The sequence below is a fragment of the Ursus arctos genome, unplaced genomic scaffold (genome assembly GCF_023065955.2).
Source record: "Ursus arctos isolate Adak ecotype North America unplaced genomic scaffold, UrsArc2.0 scaffold_13, whole genome shotgun sequence".
In the NCBI taxonomy this organism is placed as follows: domain Eukaryota; kingdom Metazoa; phylum Chordata; class Mammalia; order Carnivora; family Ursidae; genus Ursus; species Ursus arctos.
The window spans coordinates 11,415,612-11,430,697 of NW_026622797.1; positions in this window are offsets into that span (position 1 = coordinate 11,415,612).

Below are 15,086 nucleotides of genomic sequence, written 5' to 3' on the forward strand. Positions count from 1 at the left end.
ATAAAGGCAGGGAGAAAATATTTGCATACCATATATCTAATAAGGGACTAGCATCCAGAATATATAAAAAATTCTTATAAACTCAATAAGGAGAAACCAAACAGCCCAATTTCAAAAATGGGTAAATATTGGAATGTATACTTTACCAAAGAAGAGATGCTTGCCAGATAAGCCCATGAAAATATTATTGACATCACTGGTCATTTGGGAAATGCAGATTACAGCCACATGAGATAACACTGAACACCTATTAGGATGTATAAAATTAAGGGTGACCATCCAAATATCGGCAGGATGTAGAGGAACTAGAACTCTTACATGTTATTGTTTTTAATGTAAAATAGCACAGTCACTTTGTAAAACATTTGGCAGTGTCTATAAAATTTAGCGTACACCTACCACATGATCCAGTGATTCTATTCTTTTATATTCACTCAAGAGAAATAAACACGTCCATACAGCATTTACCCGTGAACGTTTATAGCAGCTTTATGTGCAATAACCAAAACATGGGGGAAAAACAAATATTTAGCCGGCAGGAAAAAGTTAAATTGTGGTAAATACTGCTCTGAACTATTAATGCATGCAACAATTTGAAGGAATCTCAAAACAATTCTGCTGAGTGAAAGAAGTCCAACAGAAAGGATTACATATTGTAGAATTCCATTCATGTGCAACTCTAGAAAATCCAAGCTGATCTACAGTGACAGAAAACAGACCAGTATGGCCTAGAGACTGCAGAGCTATAGAAAAGGTCAGCACGGGGGAGAAGCCGGAGGGAGGTATTACAGAGGAGCAGGACAACATTTTGTAGGTCGATGGATATGGTATTCTCTAGATTATTGTGGTGGTTTCATGGGTGGATACCATACGCAAAACTTATGAAATCATCACTTTAGTTACATGCTGTTTATTGTATATTAACTACACCGCAATAAAGCTACTTTAAGTAAAAGAAAAAAAAAGAAAAGAAAGCAAGCTTTGGTTAATCTCAAGAATATACTGGAGTCGTTACCAGCTAATTGTACCTGGTGGACAGGCAAGCTGTTAGCAGAATCTCCAAAAGAATTATCGGTTGGCAGAAGGGTTTGAAGATCCTAGAGGTAGTAGGTGGGCTGGGGCTTCTTAAAGAACCAATAAGATTATTACCCTTATAGGACGCTTCTGGGAAGTTGAGGGTGAAAGAAGTTTGCTTCTGAACTTGGGAGTATGCCTCTGGATGCCATATGAATGCTCATCTCTTTTCCCTATATTAAAGGAATTTGTGTCCTCCACAGGCTATCTGGATTTGAAACTGGATCCACCACTTCCTAGCTGTATGGTCTTGGGCACCTCCCTTCTGTAGAATTTCCTCCCATAAAAGGAGGGGGTGGTAATTATTCTACCTACCACGCAGGGTTGTTGTGGGAATTAAGTGAAATATACAAAAAGTGCTTAGAATGAACGATGCCAGGCACACAGTAAGCAAATACGTGCTATTGTTTCCCTAGTGATCATCACCTTGGAACAAATACCCATTGATTATGTATTATATGAATTAAAAGAACACTTTTCAGTAGTGTTTGAAACTTAGGGGATTTTCTAATCCTGTGAAGAGGCATCCATTATGAATATAAGAGCCCTATTATTCATACAATAAATTAATACATTAAATTACGAAAGATATACAGTGAGTCTTATATTAGACACCAATTTTTCCTTTCCTTGGAGGTGGCATTGTCCCGAGTAAGCATAGCCCTTCTCTAACTTATGGCAATGTGAAGACTCTACGTGGCTTTCAGTAGAAAGAGTAACTTCTTGCTTTGCTTCCTGAAAACAAATTCTGAACTTAACGTAACACCATGGCACTTCCTGTGTAACTCTATTAAACATCGCTGGGCAGCAATAGCTTAGTGGGTTGCTGCTCAATACTTAATGTCCCTATAGGTAACCCGTTATTCTCAGAAAGGACTGCCCACGGGAGACTTGAGGTCATGACTGGTTTGATCAGAAGTGAGTGAGTGTGTGTGCGTGCGCGCGCGCGTGTGTGTGTGTGTGTGTAAAACACTAACTTCAACAGACATTTATCCATAGATGGATGGATAGATGATAGAGGTAGATGATAGATAGATAGATAGATAGATAGATAGATAGATAGATAGATAGATAGATGATAGATATAGATAGATGATAGCAGAGCAACTCCATTACACTACCTGGCTGTTTCTTATTAAATTCTAATTGAGGGTGGTTATATTGTGTCTACTTAAGCATTCCTCTCTGGTGGAGTCACAAAGAACTCTCTGTAAGACGGAAATTTTAATGCCTGTGTGGTGCATTTTAATCAGTTCAGTTTGAAATACTTGTAAAGTGGATGGATAGAAGTTTAGTGTATGTAGATTGCAAATACTAACATGATGCTTTGTCTACTATATATTAAGATTCTTAATTTTATTTTAGACGACTTAGAACCATCACTTGTTTTGCATAAAACAGAGCCCCTAATTTTTAGTGGAAGTCAATGGGAACATGATCTGTCTTTAGAATGATGCCAGGCACACAGCACTCAACGAATGCAAGCTATTGTTTCCATAATGACTATCACCTTGGGACAACTACTCATTGGGCATGCATTATATGCATATTTTAAAATAATCTTTTAATAGAACATTTTTCGGTGGTTTTGCAATTTGGAAGATTTTCTATTTACAATTACTTATACGCAACTTTATAAGAATTACCTAATGACAAAGTATAATGTAAAATACATTGTGTTAAAGGCCAAATAACCTAGATTTGAGCTCCAACTTTCCCATTAACTGTGTGAGCTTGACTTGCATGGCAATTTCTTTTTTCTTCTGAAAATGCTTAGTTTGGGAAAAGTTATCTCTATAGTTGTATTTACCCAAAATTCCTTCCTATTGTTTATAAAGTGGAGTCAATCTGCATTTGGAAGCCGCACTACCACATGATTCACTCAAACTCTTGTGGGAGATTTAATTTAATAGGCTAGGTGCTTCTCTCTCCCTTAGAAGTATGACACTTGAATTAAGAAATGCAACACTTACCAGGCAAAGCATGCAAAGTTACATGAAATATTCAGAAAGATTCTCAGCCTGGGATAAGACTTAACTGTATCCAGATCAATGGTATCTTCCCTTCAGTTTCTTTGCCCTCTTTCCTAGTTGGCTTGTTCGATATGGTCAACCAAACACTAAAACCTGCGACTTAACCCCCATCCTTCTGTCTCCCAGCCATAGAATTAGCACAGAGTCCAGCCCCATGGAGAAGGGCAGAGAGTTTGGGGATGCAGGGAGAGATATATAGAAAACACGAGGAATAAGAATATTCTAGTCACTGGAGAGGTGTTTTATGTGGTAGAATAGGAATAGGACTAGGAATCATGTTTTGGCTCTCCAGGATGATTTATGTTCAACAGTTCTTTGTATGCCAAACAAACTTTATATCACTAAAACGGTTTTCCAGATACTCTGATACCATGAAAAGGCTCACTGTAAATACAGAAATTGTGCTTTCTGGTCCCCCAAAAGTTAGATTTCTCCACTGTGAATACATAAATGAGGATTTTGTGATTATACTCCACTGAATTATGAATTTAATTCATCTCTCTCAGTTGACTTGGATCTGAGTAACCCTGGGACTCTGACAAGTTTGTCTTTGGACCTGAAAAGCTGAAGATTAGACCCCGGACCGTGGCGAATTCACCAAGAGAATGTCACCTTAGAGGTATTTCAACAGTCAATTTGAACAGAACCCCCAAATATATGAAGTCAGGACCGGCAAGATAGGAGTTTTACTGTCATCGTTGTCTTGAGTACTTCTCAGTATGCCCAAACCACTGTATTTTCCAGTATTGTTGGAGACCCCTCTAAATTGTTTAGAGGGCTGAGGTATTATTATTATTAAAGTAATGAAATAATGCCTCTTTACCAACTCTTTGACAATGCCTTTTCTATTAACAAAACATGCATTATTCTATCTTCGTCTAATTAATATCATGTTTAATAGGTATCTCACTTCGTGCTAAGTTCCAACGCTCTTTTCAAAAGCAGCAAGCTTAAGAATTTTTACTAATTTAATTGAGAGCAGTCTTAAATTAATTGTATAATTAATCTTGTCAAATTAAGTAACATTTCATACACTACCTTATTAAAGAAACTTGAATATTTTAAATTACCATGCTATTAGGCATTAATAAAGAAGTTCTTCTGTATTGTTCTGCTTTATAACACAAAGAAGATAATTGCAATATAAATTGCAACATAAAAGCTAATTTCTATAGTACATTAATAATTAGATACACATTATTCCCCATTATATCTTTTTTTAATTCAATGGATGATCTTTTTTTTAAAGAAAAATAATCCTCCAAATGCCAGGATTTAACTATTATATTAATGATCGATGTTAAAACTGGACCATGACACATTTTCAGAAGTGATCTAATTGAACCTAAAATACCCTGGCTGTAAACAGCCAGTGCCTGCTACTTAAAACTTGAACCTTTTAAGCAGTGGTTACTCTGATATGTGTGAATATAGAGCACACCCAGTTCTTCGATGTAAGGGAAGAGCTCTGATCTTTCATGTCTTTGGGGATTGGAAAACAGCTTTCTCACATCTGAAACTGGCGGTCTCTTCTTGAGAGACTGTCAGGTGTGACCACAAGGACTCTGTATAGAGATTGTAAGGCAGTGGGGAGTGGTGGCATGGGCAGGAAGAAGGGAATGCATGAGGATTTGTCATCAATATTTTATGAAAAGATAGAATTTACCCCAAGGTCAAGAACCATAGCTCCTTAACTTCTGTGAGCACATGCATTTTCATAAATATTGGTTCTGAATTTTTAATTTCTAAGGCAAGTGCCAACGATAACCTCAATGCGGTATCCAGTCATACACCATCTTCCACAGGCATGGAGTCTTTGCTAATGTAACCTAGAAGTGAGCTTATGCACAATTCCAAGCAGATTTAGAGTTAGATAACATCTCATTTACTCATGATGTTTAAATATTAGCACTGATCACAAGAGTTCAAAGGGTTGATGGTCTTTGCCTGGCAAAATCCAGGCATTCAAAAATACTTTGGCAAAATAATTAAACATAGCTAGATAAATAAACCAAATAAATTAAAATATTAAAAAATCTTACTAATGATGGTAGTCTGGTTAAGCCTAATGAAAATCTTTTTTTCTCTTATTTTTCTACTCTCACGTGGTAATGTCTGATATCTGAAAATGGCCAATTGGCTTAAGGTTTTGTTTTTATTTTATTTTGTTTTCTTTAGAGAAAAATGAAAGAATATTTGTCAAGTTCCTTTTTTAAGAACAACAGTTTTAGGGCACTAGAAAAAGTGTAAAGTTTTTTCACCATGCAACTTAAAACAAATCTGTTATGTGAAAAATGTTAAGTGTAATGGGCTAAATCCATTGGATTCTTACTGATGTCAGTTGTTGTTTATCTTGCAATTCTGACTATGGCTGACATTAGTTCTGCTCATCAAATGGTTTTGGCTTTTCTCCTTTGGAGCAAATGGTAGGATTTGATTTTTCCACCCCTTTGTGGTTAGGTATGGCCATTTGACTTCCTTTGGCTCTCAAAATGTGAGAGGAAGTGACTCATGTCACTTCTGGAGGAGTATTTAAAACTCAGTAATGTGATTCATCACTCTTCCTTTTCCCAGCAAATGTACAGAGGGAGAGCGCTCCCCAGCCTGGGTTCCCGAGTTAAGACAAGTTAGGGCAGAGTTCCAGGAAACCATAGATGGGCATGTAGTGTGAATAAGAAACACTCATGTGTTCTTTTAAACTACTGAGATTGGAAGTCGCTCATTGTAAAGCCCTAGTTCAGCATTTCTGACTGTGTGACCACAGTTTAACTGTGTAACTGTGAACCATAAATAATTGAGTGTTGGGGAGGTGGGTGGATTCATATGTATCAGTGGGGAATGGAAAGGTAAATGCGATTTTTTAATTTAACATTAGGAAGACATTTCTACCCTGTTTCAAGTTTGGAACATATCTCTAACCTTTCTGTAAGCCTTTTTGATCTCTTAGGAGATTAGGTTTATCTAATTAAAAAAAGCTTGGGTTAAGAATATGTTTGGGGTGGAACTTGCAAGATATACTTAATTCTTAATAGTAGTGAAGGGGTTATATAATTAAGGGTATTGTGACACAAATATGGTCTGTTCTATTCAATGGTAATTTTAATAACATTTTACTGTTTTCGAAAGACTCATTTACTGTAGAGATTTTGGTAACACAGGAAAGCACAAAAGAAGATAAAGTCTATATCTCATTTTATCAGACCAAGAGAACCAATGTTAACATTTATGGTCCTACTTTTGTCTTTTCTTTCATGTTAAAGTAAATAAGTGTGCGTATTTAGATTAGGGATGGGAAGTATTTTCTTAAATTATAAAAAGCGAAATGACTCTCTTTCCCCATTATTTGTCCCCTACAAGGATGTCCACCTTGGAGATAACCCTATTAATAGTTCTTATTTTTCCTATGCTTACACACACACACACACACACCCCTCTATATCATCCTTATCTCTATATTACTATATTTATTATACATAAATTTCCACGAAGTTATTTTTTAACAGGAAGTGATACATTCAGAACAACATGCTCTTCAGACACTATGAAACTCTTGGGCAAAATCATGCCGGTACCCAAAGAGCTATCCATGTGTTTAAATGGCTGCATATATTTTCTACACAAAGGTGGTCCTCCAAGTTATGTACTCCATCTAAAAATACTTTTCTGGAGTTTTATTTGCTTTTTGCTAAATGAGATCATGCTCACCATGCTGTTTGGAACTTTTTTTTCACTTAATAACACAGTCTAGACTTGCTCTCATTTCATTACCTATTTTAAAAACACGTCCGTCCTACATAAAAGCTTTAGGCTGTTCTTAGATCTCTTCCCAGCCCTTCTCCGTCAATAGATTAGGTAAGCGGGACATTTTCCACAAGTGCTTCCTAATTTTAAAGAGGATGACCACAAGCGGGTGATTTTGATCAGTTCTGCTGAGAGCGTCCCGTCTCCACTGTGGTCCCAGTGCCCTGCAGAGGCAACCATCCCGGGCTGCAGACTGTCTCCTCCCCGTGAGCTGCCCTGTCACACACTCGCATGGCTTTGCTTCAGACTTGACTCCATTCTGTCAGCCTGTCACTGCTCTCCTGCCAGGAGGAGAGACGCTGAGAATGTCCACAGTGTCAGGTAAGTCCCGAAATAAGCATTGGGATTCAACGGTGTTTACTCATGAAAGAGTCTCAAATGCCTCAAACTCCCTAATTTTCAACAAAGATTTATTTTAAATGTTTCTGGGTATTGTAACACTATTATTTGACACCGTGGCTAATACTTATTCCTTTCTAATATATATGTTATTTCACTCTTTATGAAAACTTTTTCCTTTAATTTTATTTTAAAAACTAATTTACAGTAAAAAAAAACAAAAAACAAAACTTTAAGTGTACAGTTCTGTGTATTTTTAACACAGGCATAGATCCACCACACAGTCAGGTTACAGAATGGTTCCATGAGCCTCAATATTCATTTCTGTGTCCCCTTGCTGCTTTCTTCTCATCACATCGTCTTGCAGCCCCAAACCTGGGCAACGTCTTCCTTCTATTCCTACAGCCTTTTCAAGCACACCAATAATAGAAGCATACTGCCTGTAATGTTGCGAGCCTGGCTTCTTCCACTCAGCAAATGCTTTCGATACTCAAGATGTTTCTAGCATCAATAGTTGGTTCCCTTTCATTGTGTAGTAATATTTCACCGTATTGATGTGACACAGTTTTTTTATCCATTCATCTATTGAAGGTCATTTTGTTTTCAGTTTGGGAAATTATGAATGGGACTGCCATAAACACTGGTGTATAGGTCTTTGCATGAACATTATTTTTTATTTGTTTAGGGTAAGTGCCTAGGCACAGGATTGCAAAGTCATATGGTAAATATATATTTAAATTTAGGAGACACTGGCAAACTGTCTTTCCCATTTCAGTGCGCCATCTTGCATTCTTACCAGTGATGTGAGAGTTCCCATTGCTTGGTTTCATTATCAGCGCTTGGTGTTGTCATTATTATTATTATTATTTTAATTTTAGCCATTCTCATAGGTGTGCAGTGGTATTTTATCATGATTTAACTTTGTATTTTCCTAACAGCCAATGATGTTGACCATCTTTTTGTAGGCCTGATAATGGCATTTACGGACACCGACAGCTTATGTCTTCCTTATGTCTTCTTGGTGTAATGTGTTCAAGTCTTTTGTCCATTTTTAAAAATTTATTTTTATTTTTTTCTTACAACATGTTTATTTTATTTATTTTTTATAGTTTCAAGTTTTTATTTAAATTCTAGTTGCTAACATACAGTGTAATATTAGTTTCAGGTGTATATTTCAGTGATTCATCACTTACATATAACACCCAGCGCTCATCACGAGTGTCCTCCTTAATCCCCAACCACTCATTTACCCCATCCCCTGTCCACTCGACTCCAGCAGCCCTCAGTTTTTTCTCTATAGGTAAGAATCTGTTTTTTGGTTTGCCTCTTTCTCTCCCCCCCCCATGTTCATCTGTTTTGTTTCTTAAATTCCACATATGAGTGAAATCATATGGTATTTGTCTTTCTCTGACTGATTTATTTCACTCAGCACGATACTCTCTAGCTCCACTCACATCTTTGCAAATTCTTTTGCCCAGTTTTAAATTGGGTTGTTTGTTTCTTACTGAGTTTTGAGAGTTCCTTATATATTCTGGATACAAGCCCTTTGTCAGATATATAATTTGTAAATATTTTCTCTCAGTTTGTAGATTTTTTTTTCAGTAGTTGCTTCCACATAGCAAGAATATTTAATTTTGGTGCAGCCCAATTTAACAATTATATTATGGCTTGTGTTTTTTGTGTCGTGTCTAAGAATGCTTTTGTCTAACTTTAGATCATGATTTTTCCTATGTTTTCTTCTCAACACGTTACAGTACTAGGCTTTCTATGTTGATCTATGATCGATTTTAAGTTAACTTTTGCAGAAAGTATGAGGTTTAAATGGAGGTTCATTGTTTTTCATACTAATTTGCCTACTGATTTTGATGTCCAATTTTCCTATTTAATTTGTATAGAAGACTGTCCTTCTCCGTTGAATAACCTTTGCATTTTTTGTCAAAAATCAATTGGCCATGTTGGTTTGGGTCTATATCTAGACTATCCATTCTGTTCCATTGATCTATGGGTCTATGCCTTTGCCAATATCCCACTGTCTTATTTGCTTCACTTTATTGTAAGTCTTAAAAGAGTAATCTGATTCTTCCAACTTTATTTTCCTTTTTCAAAATTGCTTTAGCTATTTTGGTTCTTTCGCTTTACACATAAATTTTAGAAGCAACTTTTCAACATCACACACACAAAAAAATCCTACTGGGAATTACATCACATCTGTAAATTAATCTGGAAAGAATGAAGATCCTTACTGTGTTGAGTCTTCCATTCCATAAAAAAAAAAGATCTGCCTCTTCCTTTATTTATTCTTTTCTGGTTGCTTTCATAAGAGTTGTGCTTTCAGCCTACAGATCCTATACAAGTTTTCTGGGGTTTATATACTAAAATCTTGCATTTGTTTGGGAATTGTGGTAAATGTTTTTTTTTTAAATATTAATTACCAATTGTCCATTGCTACTATACAGATATATTATTGATTTTTTGTGTTGACCTTGTAGCCTGTGTCCTTACTTAACTAACTTAATTTGACAATCATGATGCCTGCAAATAAGAATATTTTATTTACTGGTCTTCAGTATGGATGCCTTTTATTTCTTGCTTTATTGCACTAGCTTGGGCTTAGGTTACAACTTTTACTGGAAGTTGTGAGAGTGAACATCCTTGCCTGACTCTCGACTTTAAGGGGAAACTATTCAGTCTTTCACTAGTAAGTATGATGTTAACTGTGGATTTTGGCAAATGCCCATCACCAGGTTGAGGAAGTTCCCTTCTATTTCTGCTTTGCTGAATGTTTTTATATCATGAATGGATGTTTGGTTTTGTCAGGTTTTTTTTTTTTTTCACATCAATTGATGTGCTCATAGGTTTTGCTTCTTTAGGCTGCTAATATGGTGGATAACATTAATTGATTTTCAAACATCAAACCACTCCTGCATCCCTGCAATGAACCTCAATTAGTCATGATGTATAATTTTTTCTTATATAATGCTGAACACAGCTAAATTTTTGTTAATAATGCTGGCATCTATGTCCATGCAGATGATGGTCTGTAATTTTTTTTTCTTATGATGTCTTTGTCTGATTTGTTATCAGGGTAATGCTGCTTTCATGAAATGAATTATTAAATATTTCCTCCTTTTCTAGTTTCTTGAAAAGATTATGCAAAATTTGTTTTATTTATTTGCTAAATGTTTGACAGGGTTAACCAGAAAACCATCTAGACCCGGTAATTCCTTTTTTGGAAATTTTTTGAACTATGAATTCAATTTCTTTGATATTTATAATGCCATTCAAGTTATCTCTTTCAACTTAGGTGAGTTTTGGTAGTTAGTGATTTTCAAGGATTTGATCCATTTTACCTAAATTTGTGGTATTCTTTTAGTATCATTTTAATGGCTTCAGAGTGTACTGGTATCTTTTCTTTTATTCCTGATTTTGGTAATTTATCTCTTGTCTCTTTTATTCTTTGTCAGCATTGCTAAATGTTATAAATTTTATTGATCTTTTCAAAGAACTAACTCTTACTTTTCATTGATTTTCCCTATTGGTTTTGCATTTCCATTTCATTCATTTCTGTTCTAATCTTTATTGTTTCTTTCCCCTCATTTGCTCTGGGTTTATTTGCTTTTATTTTTCTACTTTTTTAAAATAGTAATTTATATTGATTAAGACTTTTTCTTTTCTAATATAAGTACTTACCGCCATGAATTTCCCTCTAAGCACTGCTTTTTAGCCCCATCACACAAATTTTAATATGTTGTCTTGAAAATGAGTCTCTGCCTTAATTGACAGACAAGTAGACCTCTCTCCAACAGCCCATAATGAGCCAAGGCCTGCCAACAACCACATGAATGAATTTGAAAGCAGATCTTTCAACCATTATTGAACACTCAAAATATTTTCTTTTTTGTTGTTGGATTTTTTTCACTTTTTGAACATTTTAATTCCAGTATGGTTAACATACAGTGATATATTAGCGTCAGGTGTATAACACAGTTGTACAAATCCATACATCATCCAATGCTCATCCTGACAAGTGCACTCCTTAGTCCTCATCACCTATTTCACCCAACCTTCTACCCACTTCACCTCTGGTAAACATCAGTTGGTTCTCAACAATTTAAAGTCTGTTCATGGCTTGTTTCACTGTCATTTTTTTTTTTTACTTTGTTTCTTTGTTCTGTTTCTTAAATTCCACATATGAGTGACATTTATAGAATACTTCACCCAACAAAGGAAAGAATATACATTTTTCTCAAATGCACTTGGAACGTTCGCCAAGATAGGCCATATCCTAGGAGGAAAAAACATTTTAACATGTGAAATAATCAAAATCATAAAAGTAAGTTATTAGATCTTGATGAAAATAGCCTAGAAGTCAATAACAAAAAGATAACAGGAAGTCTCTAAGCACTTGTAAATTAAAAACAGACCTCTAAATAATCCATAGATTACTTAAGAAAGTATCTTCTTGTTATTGACTTCTGGCGTGTGGAGAGTTAACAGGATGTTCATCACTATAACAGAACCCATGCGGCCAATTGTCAGATGCATTTTCAAGGCAGTTCAAACACTGGATAGAGAATATGTGTCCACTTGTCCATCAGTTAAGGCTGAGACTCACTTTAAGGAACTTAAAAGTATATTAAATGAACACTCTTTTTTTTTTTTAATGATTTCCTGTGGAGGGTAATAATATACATAAATGTCATTTAATTTTCTAGAATTAAGTTTGTCTGATCCTTGTGATGGGTACCTTCACAGACTTGTAAATCATAATGATGTCTATAATAAGCATGGAAAGAACCCAATATACCTTTTGAAACACAAAACCAAAAAACAAACCTCAAAATAAAATATCTAGTGTGGTTTCAAGCACTTTTTAATATTCTATTTAACTAAAAATTGGTGAAACAGTAAATTGCTATTAACCTAAGAGTTCTTCTTCAACTACTGTGTTAAATAAAATAAAGTTTATAGAATTACATGTCAGAATTAAGACTTCTTCATGATTGTCGATGATTTCCTTTTGTGTATGAAAAGCAAAAGCATTTTTTCCTAAATATTAAACTGCTTATCAAAATCTTCTCTTTTCTGTTCTGGGCTCAACAGTGAAAGCCTTTTCAGTAATGTCTTTAAAATTTACGATTGGGCTTCTGAAGTCAATGCATACTTGTCATGTAAAAGAGATAGTAAGAGCCTACTCATGGAGCATAGTATTCTTATCTAGTGATACATGTCACTTGTGCTGGGATTTCTCCTACCTAGTTTTCTGAAAAGAAGGCAGATCACAGTAGTCAGAAATTTCATTGTCTTTTAAAAAACTGCCAACTACAGTTACTGCATTCATTTTATATATTCCCATTATAAACAGATAGTTTCATGGGCTTCTAAGGGTTACAGTTCAGTGAAGATTGCTCACTCATTTCTTGTACTTGACAAATCACCAGCAATTAGGGAGAGATCCAATCTGCCTGTCATTAGACGTCACAGAATAAACATACTTTGAAACTGAGGGCAGAAAGGAAGAGCAAAATAATGCTTGGCTAGAATCGGATCCAGGGGATCTCTTACCATGACAGAGCTGCTCCTTAGTATAAGCATCTACTACCAATAATAAAGACACCATATGGGACACTTTCGCAAAACCAGATAGCAGATTTTGGACTCTTTTTACACTGGGCATCGTTATTTTTGTTGTTGTTATATGTGCTTATATTTATAATGGAAAAACAATAACTCGCATATATGTGTATGAGCTTTTAATAGACTTCAAGAAGTGCAGATAAGATTATCTCTACAGGTTTTTCTTCCTCTAGCAAATCATCTTTAGACTCAAATGGACCAAAAGGAGATGTTCTATCACCACTTTTCTTTGCATAGGAAGCTAACAAAGAAAATATGAAATGAATTTATATATGTTCAGAAATTTTGGCAGATTTATTAAAGACCATTATGAAAATTTTTTAAAAAACCAACACATCTCACTGAATGAATATCTCTGATCTCCACACTCATATAAAGGGAGTTTTGAGGTTACACATGTTAGCTGAAAAAGTAGATTGGAGTAATATTGGAAGCTGTGTTTCACAAACATTTTGCAAGAATTACATACTTGTATTCTTAGCATTTGCCTACATAGATGATATTAAGGAGCTCAGCTGAAACAACAGAAGACTTCTAGCTTCTGGGTTCAGTTTTCTCTGAAATCTTCTGGCAAAGGAATGGCACCACTGTTAGAAATGTAACAACTGCATAATTATATCTCATGAGCTCCCATAGAAGGCAGCCTTTGGCAGCAAATGTGATTTGACCACATGACTAGTGCTACACTACTATTTGGGCTGGAATTAAAAACTATAAGAAGACACATAGGCATGACTCTATAGAAATGTTGGTAGTGGAAGGAGAAATTTGCAAGGTATGTGATAATGTCATGGACTTTTTACTTTTCTTATCATTTCCACAGATTTGATTATTAATAATAAATTACATATCTAAAGGAATTTAGAGTTCCTCATACAGTACCTAATTTGATACTCATAATTCTGTGAGAGCAGGTATTATTATTACAATTTTATGGATGAGGCGAAACAGAGTAATTGAAAAAACCAGTAAGATTAGAATGGAATTTATAGATCATTATGTAGTTCTCAATTTTTTCCCTTTTTCTCTTTTTTTTTATTGGCCAAGAAATATATTTTTTTTTTCCTAATCACAGTGTTCATGTAGAAACTCATAAAAAAAGATTAGGGTGCTATTTTATGTATTTTTAAGTTCAAATTTATAACATTTTCTATTTGTAAAATCAATGTGAGAACAATGAGACTGACAAATCCAAACTTTGAAATTGATTATTAAAGTTGGTAGTCATATTATACTTTCCACAAAATCCTCCTTTACTTCCTTTATTTATGAATAAATTTTATTTTTATCCTATTTCCTGTTTGTTTCTGTGTTATTTTTTTTTTTGTTTCACTCTACTAGAAATGTTACCCATCTCAATCAGTTATAACTGGTTAACACTTTTTTTCCTTTTAAAGAGACGCCTTGTGGTTTCATAGTATCCTTAAATAAAAATGACTCCAAAATCTAAAATATGAGCAATTTAAAAACTTCGCTTCAAAATTGAATCACTAAAAATTTCTCACTGCTACTTTAGTCCTTATTATAAATATAAAAATCAGACAGAAACATCCCTAACTTAAAGCACAGTTTATAATCGTAATAATTTGATATTTTCATGAAACAGTAAGTTATCAGTTGCTTACTATCATATAAGACACCATAGTTTTACAAGTTTCGTCATGATCAAGTTACTGTAAGATCAGGCAATAACTAGATACAACTCAAGCCTCTCTTGGCAATTAAAACTATGTGCTGGAGCTGCCAGTAAGAAGTGGTCAGTTGAGCACATGTCTTCGTATTACTCCTTCACGGAATTCCATGAAAGTCGTAAGTAGAGAATTTTTTAACAAGAACAAACTCTCAGGAACAAAGAGCATGGATGAGGAGACAAGCGTTATTAAGAGATATCACCAAATGTTGAGAAGATACTAAAGATTAATAACTTATATAGCAGAATAAAATACACGAAACTCCACATTTCTGCACAGAAAAAATCAGGGCGATCCACCCCACAGAGCCATCAAAAGGCTCTGGTGTAGGAAGAACTGGGTGAACTGGAAAGGGGCAGGACCCTCAAGGTAGTATCTAGAGGGACCGACCGGACATCGATATAAGGAATGGTTAGATACTCAGATTCCTCTCCACCTCCACACAAGCAGTTACAAACCAGCCCTAAACACTGCAGCATACTGTAACTTTGTGTTCTGGAAAAATTGACCT